Source organism: Haliaeetus albicilla, chromosome 25 (genome assembly GCF_947461875.1).
Source record: "Haliaeetus albicilla chromosome 25, bHalAlb1.1, whole genome shotgun sequence".
In the NCBI taxonomy this organism is placed as follows: domain Eukaryota; kingdom Metazoa; phylum Chordata; class Aves; order Accipitriformes; family Accipitridae; genus Haliaeetus; species Haliaeetus albicilla.
This window is the reverse complement of record NC_091507.1, coordinates 3,437,354-3,449,817: the sequence shown is the minus strand read 5'-3', so window position 1 is coordinate 3,449,817 and position 12,464 is coordinate 3,437,354. Positions and strand designations below refer to the sequence as shown.

The 12,464-nt window shown below is 40.2% G+C and overlaps 1 protein-coding gene across 6 annotated transcripts in view; it reads right to left on the bottom strand.

Annotated features, from left to right (window-relative positions):
* Positions 1 to 12,464, bottom strand: part of ARHGAP6 (Rho GTPase activating protein 6) — a 339,711-nt gene that overhangs the window by 117,375 nt on the left and 209,872 nt on the right. The window lies entirely within an intron of this gene.

Genomic DNA, 12,464 nt, shown 5'->3' with positions numbered 1-12,464 from the left:
CCCATGTTTGTAATACTGCATGGAAGAGCAGGGAAGCTCAAGCTACAACAGCCGGGATCCAGCCTGCCCAAACGTTTGCCTGGATTACTCACCCTGTTTTTTTTAAAGCTGCTCTGTCTTCTGGAGGCTCCACAGTCCCTTCTCAGCCACATGGCTGGTGGGAACACCTTTTACATGACAAAGTGCCAGCTCCTTCCCCACTGAGTCCGTAGCGCACACCTGCACAGGTAAGCACGTGGAGTGCCCGGTCACAAAGCAGGGGCTGCCTCAGCACCCACCCCATCCTAAACTAGGCACGTTCCCGTCCCACGACCAAGATGTTGGTGTCACCCACCAAATCACTGGCTATTTACCCATGGAGAAATGCCTACACTTTGTTACTGTGATGGAAACACTGCTGGTCATGCAATGGAAGGCTCCGTCACAAGCCCTGGAAAAGACAAAAGAGCAGCACAACTGAGTTGCAGAATGTGAATCTGGTGGCAAATAGGTTGACAGTTAGGAGGAGAAAGGGCAGAGAGAGGACAGTAGGCTTGGAATAGAAGGAGAAGATACGGTCTTGGAGACATTTCTGAACTAGGTTTGACTCAATGCATTTAACCAAAAGGAATAATACAGCTTAAAAAACAAAACCAAAAAAAAGCGCACAAAAAATGGAAAATCCCTCACTATCTTTTATAGATCTTAGCTATCAGAATGTTACTGAGTAATTAACACTGTTACCTGCTTATCTGAATGCAGAATTTGACCAATGCAGAAAATATCCAGGTGAGCAACGTGGGCAATTAGAAATGAACAACTGACAAGCAATCTTGAGATATTCAAGGATGATTAGCCTTTTTTAAACATGAAAGGAGAAAGGAAGATGAAACAGCACCATCACTATACTAACATATAATTAATATCAAGCTGTGATGTCACTTGTGATGTCACTTGTGATGTCAGGATGTGGACTCCTGTTCATGTACATGCTCAAAAAAAATGTAACATATTCTGAGCTTTGTTCTGGGAAGAAATCCTCCAGAGTTCAGAGAGGAAATGACTTTATCAAATGCCCTTAACTAAGCATGATTCCAGCAGTCTTAAATTCACTGTGAATCTAGATACGATACATAGTAAGTCCTGCCTTTGCTTAAAAATGAATCTCAGAAGCAATATATTGTAAATAAAATTCAACAGAAACTTACCAGTCAGATGCATGAACATTGCTCTATCTTGCCAACATGCACACACACAGATAAGCACCAGAGCATCAGAAAAATAGCTGCTTGTGAGAAATGAGCAACAAGCTTATTTCCAGAAATAACATTATTTTTAAAACTTAGGCAAAACTGCTATTTCAGTTGCTTGTCTGTAACCAAGTCACCCCGAATGGACATTGGATTAACTCACAGTTAACGTGATCTGTACAAAAATAAGGGTTTGTTAAACTATGTCTGCATATACATATATATATATATAGCATGTTATACAAAATACATCTGTAAATGTTTAAAGGAGTAATATTTTCCCAGTTATTCCCTTCCCCTTTGGGCTCTTAGCTGCTGTTGGTACCTACTGCTCTTCACATTTCAATTGCTATTGAAGTTATAGTTACTATCTGAATTACTGTCATGGATCAGGTCATTACAAGTGGGTTGTCCAAACGCTTAACAATAATAGTAGTAGTAATAATAACAGTCTCTGCTGCAAGGAATAAAATTTTAGAGCATTTTTCACATCTGGCTGGAGACATGCCATGAGTTTCTATGCAAGACTCACTAATCTCAGAAGCCATGAAGCAGGCAAGTTCTGAGACACACTAGCCTAGCATTACACTTGAGCTAAATTTCCTGTCTAAACATGACCAATTCCATCAGACAGAGCTATCAGCAGAGACAGCGGAGCAGAGTCTGGTCTGTCTGTAAACACCCTGCCAGAGCAGGAACAAGAAGAGCAGCAGCTGGACACAGCTGAGCAGAGGGGACAGCAGAAGAAAAGAGTGAGGCTCTACCAGCCAACGTGACAGGCAAAGCTTGGGGGAAAAGCAAGAAGGTGTTCTATTTATCATGTCCCCAGCCAACGCCATCTACCACTGTCTCCCTGTTCTGTTCAGAACTGGATGATTACTGTCATTTTAGTTAGATTTTCCATGCTAGCACAAATCAACTCCAAGAGGTTTCTGAGTACCCGGAAAGCAGCAATCCACAGTGACTTCCAACCCCAGTTAGCTTTGATGAAGCAACCCCATGTAATGAAAAGCTATGATGGTCTCAGCTGACAACAGGGTCACGTTTGTGAGAAGGGTTCTCTCTTTTACTGTATCAGATTGTCTAAAAAGCTATTGCATTTCATAACCAACCTTTCATAGTTCTGAATGTATGAACACATATATACTCTCACATAACAAATCTAGAACACTCCTAAATTCTTCTCTGGGGGGAGAAGGAAAAAAAAAAAAGAAGGAAAAAAAAAAAAAGAAAAAAAAAAGGAAAAGTCAACAGTAGGGAAAAGCATCTTCAGAAGAAAAGAGAAGCAGTAGCAAGATTTTCAGTGGCAACAGGAAAGAGCAGCCAAGAGGGAAACAGTGAGAAGCACAGCAGCATCCTTCCAGCCGCATTTCAGAGCCAGCGGGCAGATACACTGATGCCTGCTGAGTTATTCACCTGTCCCACCATCTGTCTCTAACGTGAAGGGTCTCACCTAAAGAGTCAGGAAGCCAACAGAGCAAACAAGCTGTGCCCACAGGAGAAATAATCAGTCATTGGAATAATCAATAATTCCAATAATCAATTATCAGAAATGTGAACTTTAAATGACTCAGCTGCACATTTGCATTTGTCTTTGTGTCCATGTATAAACTTTTTAAAGCTAAACGGGGGGCGAGGGGGGCAGATTTTAACTTAATACAAAATGTCATGTAAAAATTTACTTTGGTAGTCAGCCTTCTGGACTGATTAAACTGCGTGCAATCAGTTTTATAAATGCCTAGCTCTTGAAGAGATGTGCTCTTGCAACAGTTCTATAAACATTCTTTGTAAAACATTTATTGTGGGCTCAGCATGTGGGCAAATTCACAAATAGACTTGCTACCTCCCTTCTTCCTGATGACCAATAACCAGAAAAGGAAAAAGAAGAGATTCTTTTTAGAATAATAGTCTAGACAGCTCAAAAATAGCCTCTGTGCCCTTGCCAGGTGCAAGGGAAACTGGAAAAGTAGGAACCATGGTGCTTACTAAGACCAGGGTATTGTGTTGACTGTTTTTCATCCACCCTCAACCTTCGGGATTTCAGCAAGGAGATTCGTACCCATGCAGCTCCCCAAGAAGGCCACTCACCCCAAGGCTTAGCAGAGAAGTACCATTGAGAGGTTTCCAGGTGGGCATCATACAGTGCAAAATCCTGAACATTAGGAGTATTTGTGATGCAAAGAGGCAAGAGGTTTCAGAAGCTGAGATGCCTGCAAGGCTTTAGCTCAACCTTTCCCCTGTTTGTTCCAATAAAAAAAATTCTTTTTGCTTGTTTGCTTGCTTATGACACATGCTCGACCTGGGGAAGGACTTAAAGGTAGCAAAGGAAATTGCATTCCCTCTTCCCTCTCTTCGCTTTTCAGAGAAAATGGCCAAGAACAGTTGTTTATTCTTTCAAGTCAGTGTGCATGTTCTGTGCACTCAGGATGACATTCCCTCAGTGGAGACATGTAGTGCTAGATAACATCAATTTATGGTAAATAATCTTAAAATAGAAACACATACAGAGCTGTTTTTAGACGTACTAGATAATGCTTTCACATAGTCTGGTTTTGCATTTTGGGTTGCTTTTTTTTTTTCAGTGCGTGGGAGATATATTATCTCATGTTTTAATGGATGTGGTCATTTTCTCTCTGTGGCCAAGTTTACAGATTCTTGCAGGTTCTGTTCCCACATTTGGGGACTCTACATTTCCCTCAAGATCCTGGGTCAGCAGGAATCTAAAATTCCACTCTGCCAGTGAGCCTTCGCAAACCTGAAGTGACTGAAATGAGAGAGAGCGCAGGGACAGCAAGGGCTGCGGCAGGAAGATTTATCATGCAATGATCTGGGATGTTAAAGACCCGTTCTCTCACAGCAGGGTGTTAATTCTGCATACACACCCTGTATCACATAATAAACTAAGGCTGTGGCCATCTGATCATATCATAGGTAGACCAATTTAAATTTATAATATTAAATTATAAATTATTCTATGCTTAATACCACCAAACTTCTTTAGGCTGCTCTTACTAGCAGCTCTAAATATGCCATTAGAAAGTTAGTACTGTGGAGAGACAAAAGATTAATTGCTTTTTATCTTCTCTTCCCAAAATTTTAAGTTATGATACTGTAGATATGAGGACAGATCTGCAAGTCAAAACTGCTAAAGTTACCAAGCTGCTAAAGCCTGAACTGACGCCACCTGGATCTACTTGATGCTTCTCCTGTCATAGCCAGCACGCTGCTTAACTGTCCCTCTTCCAGTCTTCCAGCACGTTGTAGATTTGGCAAGTAGCTTAACAGTGAGCAAAAGACACTATACAGACGACAAAAAGAGATTATGCTCGAAAACGCCAGTGCAACTAGAAATAGAGAAAGTGAGTCTAAATTTAACAGGGTAGGTTTTTGGTTTGGTTTGTGACTACTTCTCCCCTCCCGCCCCCCTTAAGCTGATGGCATACATCAGCTCTAACTCCTTCCCCAAGGCACCCCACCACCGCCACTGTCCATCCCTGGCCTTTATATTCCACAGCACACATGCAAGTCCCAAACTCAAAAGCATTACAAGTGGGAACTACCAATGCTGGACAGAGTCGAGATCTGATGATACAAACTACAAGTAAATGCTTGGCAATTTAACAAACAACAGCAACTACTTAAACACTTTAAGAAATACCTTACAATACACAATGCATTGAAGGACATTTTCTGAAACTTTATAAATACCCAGTTACTTGTAATTTATACTCTCCAAAGAGCTACTGTTAATGGCTCCTATAAAGCATGGCACATACAAACCAGATGAATTAAATGCTGCAGCCAAAGGCGATTCCCTACCACCCACCCCTTAAAAGCAACCGCGCATACACTGCTGAACTATTGATATATTTTGCAATGTTGCAGGGAAGGAAAGGAAAGGAAAGAACAGTACAACTCAGGCAATCATCCTCTTTTTACTACACCCAGTTTAAGAGAGTAAGGAAGTAAGAGTGCCTGTAGATATATTTGCTTAATTCCAAACAAGCTAGTGTTTTACTGTGTCATGAAATTCAAGCAAGAAGCAAAAGGAAAGGAAACAATAGAAAATTATTGAACTGGAAAAAGTATTATTGCTCCTCAGAAGAATATCTAATGTTATTTAAAAGTCACAGCTGCCTGAGTTTCACTCTAACAAGCGCAAAAAGTTATCTTAATGCAAGATTTATACTTTAAAAAAACAAGCAAATGTGGCTTATTGGCCTAATATCTCTATCTGCTTGGCCTAGTGAGTGGAAATAACTCTATTATTTTCTAAACTGACAAAAAACTATGCATGGAACTCTTTTTTAAACTGCAAATCATCTCAAGTATAGACTGAATCCTAACTTTGATCTAAAGTATCACACCAGTGTATTTATTTAAATTGTTACGTCATATAAGGAAACTCGATGCAACAGAATTTTCACAAAGCAGGCTTATAGAAATAACCTGAGGTAATAAAACAGGATAATGCGGAAGGGACTAAAGAAAATCCTTCCAAGTCAATAAAATCTTACACTAGACTTGCAACCTACCCCACAAGCACCAGACTCTCTTGAAAAGCTGGTATTCATCACCCAAACCTCGGGCTGCAGAGAAACACTGTGTGTAAAATTAAATATTCTGGTATCGCACTGAGAAAGAAAACAGAAAAGAGAAAAAAATGTTTTGACCCAGCAATCTTCCCCCTGATCCTGACCAGTTATTTATTCAGCCAAGCATGTAATCTAAGCATCCCCTATACTACTGCTGCACTTTTGTTGCTAGTTACCAGAGAAACTGCATTTTGGCACCTAGTACATACGTCCGTTACAGATGACTTTTTCCAGTTCAGAGATCAAAATTCTGCAATGAGCATTACTGCTCAAAGATAAAAAAATAATGATTTTCAACCACGTTCAACTCGGTCGTCTTCCTGCCAGGTGTTAGACCGCAGCAAGTTTGCCCTGATGATGTCTTTCAGACAGACCTGAGGTTTGCAGCAAGACAAAGCAGCCCTGTCCCATGACACAGTGCTCAGAGTAGCACTTCAAAGTCTAAGAAAAGCTGCTGATAATTTGGAATTTACACTCAGAATCAGACATTCTCTGGCAATTCAGCATCAAAACCAAAAAGCAGATGAGGTATTGTGCTTCTGTTCCTGTAATAGGAATAGCAAGAATGGCGATGAATACTGATCATATGCATGGCTCCTTGCATTTCTAGGTCTTCATGACTACTTCACTTGAGGTTTTGTATTTTTTCAGTCAGATCTTAGAGTTCCCGAAGCACTGCTCACTTCTAAAATGCATGAATTGGCTTCCCTGGAAATAGCACTCAGCTGGAAAACAAGAGTCATAAAAGTAAAACTGCACCAGGGAATGAGAGAAAGAAATCCTTTGCATTTACATTTGGAATTTATGAAGTACTTTGTTATTGTCAAGATTAGCATAGCGTAAGAAAGCCTTGGTGGGCAGACTGAAGAGAGGCCAATTTTGACAGCCTGGTTTTCCTTTTATTCTTTCATTCTACCATCTTGTCTGCCTCTTGGTCATTCCTCCCCATCATCTGTACCTTTAATCCATACCCCACTGTCCACACCACCTTACAGAATGACGAGCACTCTGGCCACCCTAACACTGCATTATCTTGGAGATACGAAGCAGTTCAGTTTTACATACAGCCAGCCTGGAGCGGTGGAAGACACGCGTTATCCAAAAGCCTAGACACTTCCAGAAAATCTTTGCTAACAGCCAGTCATCATTCCCTGAGAAGGATGTGCTAATTAGAACATCGAGTATATTTTTTTCAACTTCTTTGAAACATCCTCTCAAGAGTTCCTTGAGTTTTCATGAGGAATAAAATCTCCTGCTTTTATCAAGAGCTTTATTTAAATCTACTGTTGCCTTCAGGTAAGGTTTTCTACAGCCAAGGGCATAACATTTCCTCACATTGTTGTTTTGATACTCTAACATTTGCCCTGGAAATACAATAGGAACTCACAGATTCTATTATACAAATTACGTCCTCCCCCCCCCCATTTGTTTGGAGACTATCCCAGTTAAGGCCTAACACACAGTTTACAGTTCATGCCCACTTGGGGCTACATTAGCAACAGCAGATTTGCATGTAAGTGCATCACAGTTCTATACTGTCACAGCTTTTGGTTGATGGACACTTTGCCATTTTGCAGCAAACTCAGTGAACTGCAGTGAAGCTCCTCTGTTTTTAAGCCCAACCCATGATTACATGGAAATCTCAATTTCACATCTTATTTTGCCTCTTAAAACAGGGTTTGAGCCCTCAGAGTTGTGCAGAGAAGTTTGGAAATATGTGAATGTTTAGAAAACAAAAATCAAAAGAAGTGACAAGTACATATTTTTTAAATCTACCTCTATATTTTTCAATCCATCTCATGATTTCCGGATGCTCCAGATTGGACAGTCTGGCTGCAGAGGAAGGAATTTTACAGAAATTTAAAACAAAGAGGTATGGCAAGCTACAAGAAGGATGTAAAAACATGCATAGTTTCCTCTCTGCCAAAGCATGGACTGAACTACACTCATTTGCAGACCTTTTAATTTAAAAGGCAGCTGGAAAATAAGACTTTTCTAGGGATCATTACTTGTGGAATTAATTTGCTGTTGGTTTGGTCATTTGTGAATCTTGTGGACATGCTCCCAAGTACTCAGGGAGGAAGCAATTGAAGGATTTCTGTTATTTATAGTGTTTGAATAGGAGAGTTCTAGTGTACTAGATCTGAAAATGGATATTTACAAATTGCATGAGGTTTGCCATGAAAATTAAGCTACGTAAAAGCATAATAAAGTACAGATTGTGTATCTTTTAACATGAAAGCAGAAATACATATCACTGCAGTTTTGATACTTCGGGGGGGGCGGGGGGGGGGGGGGACGGACAAAAACCAAACCCACCAAACAAACCAACAACCACAAGAAGTTACATATTTCATTATCAGACTGTGGTTCTACATACATTTATGTCCAAACATACTCTTATTCATGCCACACTAAATAAGGCATATAAAATCAGAAAAAAGAAGTTACAAGTCGCTGCAATACTGGAACCTATAGTCTACTTCACAGATTTCAGACTATTTTCACTAAGGTGAAAACAGAGTACAGGAAACTGAGGTTATCTTGGTGCTTCACAGACCATTACAAAAAGAGAGAACAAAGGGATAAAGAGTTAAATCCTGTCTCTCTGGTTTCGCACCCCTTTACACCTGCTAAACACTGCTGACTGCAGAACCTTCAGATCAGCCTACAACTTTTCACTGGGCTTATTCAGTGGCAACCTGTGAACTGCAGCCTGGCATAGCTGCATCTGAAGAAAATACATCCTTACCTCCTGCTGTCAAAACCCCAACCAACCTAACAATGCATATACATATGTGAAATAAATAACCATTCCATATTCTCTGAATGAGCTACCATTTCAAGGCTGAACATAGTAGTCCATAGTCAACTTCACTTCATAACATTTAACAGTTGAATGTATATACTAAGCTAAATTTCATCTGTTCTACCTTTCCGAGATGATGGTTGAATTCTCTTTGAGTAATATCTTACACAAACGTGGTTCTCAACTTCTTTGAAGTCCAAGTCAGGTTAACTCTTACCACAAAGCACCTAAATGTCATTGTGGATAACAAGTTGTACTAAATATAGGTATGTAGCGACATTCTTCACATTACAACAAACAAATTTTAATAAACATACATTTTAAAGGGATGGTGTGCCACGTCCTTCCAACCTACCCTCTATTCCACAGGATTCTACATCTTCCTCTCAGAAATATAAAAAACAAAGCAACCTGAAAAAAAATCTCTAGTTATTTGCAAAGTAGCTTCACCGAGGAGTTATTTTGGATTGACACTAGCATCACGTTTCCTTCTGACATTCTACAGTCTACTGTATTTAATCACAGTCAATACTTAGATTGCATAACTTTGATACGGATCATATAGCATGTCACAGCTCTGACATTATACTCAGTGTAGGCTCTTCCCATTTCTTCTTAGGATAACAATTCAGTCATCAAATGTAATATTTAATAAGATTTTAAGACAGTAGATGGCATCACTTAGTTATTTTTAAGTGTTGTACACTGACCATTTACTATGCAGCATAATCCTTTTTTGAAGATTAGTAAATGGAGCTCGATGGACAGCATAGAGAAGCGACATTTCAAAAAATAAAAAATAAGATATTACCATTTTACTTATCCGGTTGCCTTGATCTGTATTGAGTTTCCTACAGGCATCTTAAAAGAGCCCACATTTTCCCGCAGCTGTGGCTGCCCTTCTTTGATTCACCAGATACTTCTGAGCCCCCAAGGGAGCCTCCTACAAGCCACCAGCTAAAGGCATTCCTATCTTCACTAGACCAGCAAGAGCAATGGCTGGCCTTCAGAAACCTGGCAGATGTGACTACAGCTTAATGGGAATTTACAGACTCTTCTCCTCATCTGTTCCCACTGGGATCACCGTTAGAGCTACATCACGCCATCAGGCACAAAATCACAAAATATTTGGAACCACTGTTAGAGGAGCTGCCCATTCAACAAATCAAGAGTTGACAAAAATGGTGAATGCTAGAAAGGCTCTTCATGCCCCTTCAGCATCACACGGGAAATAACAGCCAGGATGAAAACAGACCTGACTCTAAGCTTTGCAAGTGGCTGGCAAAACAAGATCTGCTATTCAATCTTCCTTTTATAATTGCTTTCTCAACATTCCTTATATAATACATAGGATGATGTGAAAAAAAGGCAGAAAGATAAATTTCCTTTGTGTATTCAGAGGATATGTAGATTTGAAAAGGTACACCATAAAAACAAAGGTGTCTGTGCACAGGCTCAGACTGCTGTACAGAAAATGGGAATTCAGAGAAAGCAATGTACCAAGTCATTTTTTCCGATCCCTTTTCAGAAGAATAACAAAAACATTATGTTCTACTCCGGGTATTTAGAAAGTGGCTGTCACAGCAGTTTGTAGGTGTTACAGTTAGAGCTGATGATCAAAAAGGTGTATTTTTCCACGTGCCATTCAGTTAGAATGGCTGCAAGAATGCACTGTGGGGATCTTAAGATGCCATCAGGGCGCAGTGGGTGGATGTCCTTTAGCAGGCTGCGTGGCAACAGCTGTGAATTCAACGACAGCAGCCCATGGTGCAAACCTAGTCCAGAGGTGGCCCTGTGCTGGCTGATCCCCAGTAAGTGTCATCGCTAACTGACCCCTCCTGATCCACATGCTATTCCCCAGAGTGCAACGGAGAGCAACAGAAGGGTCGCTCCAAACCTTGTGTGACGGAGATGCATGGGAAATAGGGAAAAGGCCATATGGAGAAGGGAAGAGATAAGCCAGAGTACAGGAGAAACACTCTCCTCCTCGCCCACACGTACAAAGCTCTGCTTTTCTTTACCCACTCCTAACTTTTCCTCTGGTCTTGCCTTTTTAAAAATCTATTCAGAGCCACGGTCTATGTACCGTCTGAACTCAGAGATGGCAGCCTTACAGAATATTTAGCAATTCTTTGCATGGTTGCTAACAGTTTATCCTTGCTTGATGAATAAGTGCAAATACCCACCCAGCATGCATGCTTAGTATTTAGTGCGCATTTAATAGCAGCCAGGAGCTTGACCTGAACATCTTCTGTCTGTAGCAGGAGATTTTCAATCAAAAATGAATTATGAAAACCAACAGCGTAAAGCAATATGTGAAGAAGCTATAGATTTCTTCAGAAAACAAAAAATGACTACAGAGAATACTGAAAACAAACGTTAGAACTAATGAAGAGGTTATAAAATGAAAAGATTTTATATCTTTGTAAAGACCTGTTTTCTCCCTCGGTGTTCAGCTCAGCACATTAGCAGCGCACTACCAGACCATGCATCCTCTTCCTGCTCTCAGCCTAGGGCAGAAATAAGCTTTTTCAGCCACACAGAAAATGCCATTATACCTCTGAAAAGCAAACAGACCTCCAAGAGCTGTGAGGAACGGAGGACAGAAGAAGGGAAGGAGTCAATCTCTGATACAATAAATTACAGAACCATTCTCAAGTTTTTTTTTTTTTTTATGGAAGTCACCTTCTAAAGTGTTGGCACTGTGTGGTTTGACAATAATCTTTTTTTCCCCCAAGAGTTAATTTTTTTTTTCCAACCTGCTAGTAATACAAATTGAATGTCATTTTTTTCTCTATGACATGAACAGCATGAATTAGACATATAAACCCAACAATAACGTGAACCCAAACCAGCAGCACCGTAACTAATGTCGTGATAATTGGCGTTTATATTCATTGTAGCCATATGCTTTCTGCTGAGTCAGTTTTGAAATACATACTAGTCCAAAAGGTATTAGACAGAAGATACAAGACTAAATTCACAGAGGTCACGAAATAGTCAGTGATGTTCTCTATAGTGACTATCACTACCATAATGACAAGAATTATATGATACACTTGCCTACAAGTAGCAGAGGTTAGCCTCAAGTGATCCTGCCCTGTCCTATCTTACAGCTGCAGCTTAACAAAACAGACAATACGGACACATAAGCTAAAACCACAAGGCACAGGAGGTCTATACTCAATGTCACAAATGATGTGGGGTAGACTTCTTACTTTAAGCATATACATTTAAATATCAGACCATATTTTAATATTACTTAGTAGTCTAAAGTTACACACAGAGGTCTAGCAGGGCTTTCTAAAACAGAAGCAAGTCAGTTGCCCGAGCCCTATTGCCATCAGTAGTTATTAACTCAGCAGTCTGTTTAAACACTGCAAAATGCTGCTGAGGACTTTTCATACATTTATATGCCTAGGCATTTCCAAGTATCTGGCCTCTAGGTACAGGTGAACTGGAGCCCTTTAAACTTCCTCAACACCGAAGCCATTCTGCCCCGTTCAATGCATTTTGCGGAAACTGAATCTCATAATCAAACTACATATTATATTCCTTATGCAGAGACACACATACATAAACAGAGAAAAAACATTTTCTAAAATCACAGGGAAAGTTCCACAGATGTGCCTACGTTATCTGACATGCCTACATTATTTCACATTCAGCTACAGCAAGCTTTTGAGCTAACCTATGTAGATAAAACATTATATTTTCCCCAGCTTAATTCTGGCAAGGATAACCAGGTCTCCAGAGCTCTGCTAGTTCCTATGACAAACCCCTACAGGATTCACTTCATGATTTACCTTCCAAATCCTCCTTCCCCTTCTT